Source organism: Corvus brachyrhynchos, unplaced genomic scaffold, assembly GCF_000691975.1.
Source record: "Corvus brachyrhynchos isolate BGI_N302 unplaced genomic scaffold, ASM69197v1 scaffold308, whole genome shotgun sequence".
NCBI classification, from domain to species: domain Eukaryota; kingdom Metazoa; phylum Chordata; class Aves; order Passeriformes; family Corvidae; genus Corvus; species Corvus brachyrhynchos.
In genome coordinates, this window is record NW_008239538.1 from 155983 (window position 1) to 156473 (window position 491).

Below are 491 nucleotides of genomic sequence, written 5' to 3' on the forward strand. Positions count from 1 at the left end.
AAAGTGCAGCGAAGCTGCCCGGAGCTCCCGGCGGCTCCGGCAGCGGCTCCGGAGCTCCGGGGTTCCTGGGGGGCTCCAGTGTCCAGGGGGGACGTGGGGACACCGTGATGGGGTGGGGGGGACACGGGTCAGGAAGGACCAGCAGGGCGGGGACGGTGCCGCTTCCGTTCCCGGTTCCATTCCCAGCTCCATTCCCGGTGCCATTCCCGGTTCCAACGCTGGCTGGGTTGCCAGTCCCGGTGCCGGTTCCGTTCCCGGTTCCCTTCCTGGCGCCGGTTCCATTCCCAGTCCCGTTCCCAGTGCTGGTTCGGTTCCCAGTCCATTTCCAGTCCCATTGCTGGTTCCGTTCCCGTTCCCGGTGCCTGGGAGCCGGTCGGGAATCTCACATGCAGATCACCTGCAACCTGCACCGAGCACAGCGAGGGTCACCTGCCTCACCTGCGGCCACACTGCCGCGGCCCCGCCTGCACCCACCCGTCCTCCTCGATGCC

The 491-nt window shown here is 68.4% G+C and overlaps 1 protein-coding gene across 1 annotated transcript in view; it reads right to left on the reverse strand.

Annotated features, from left to right (window-relative positions):
• MAF1 (MAF1 homolog, negative regulator of RNA polymerase III) overlaps window positions 1-491 on the reverse strand; it is an 18130-nt gene that overhangs the window by 13445 nt on the left and 4194 nt on the right. The gene's annotated exons all lie outside the window — the stretch shown is intronic.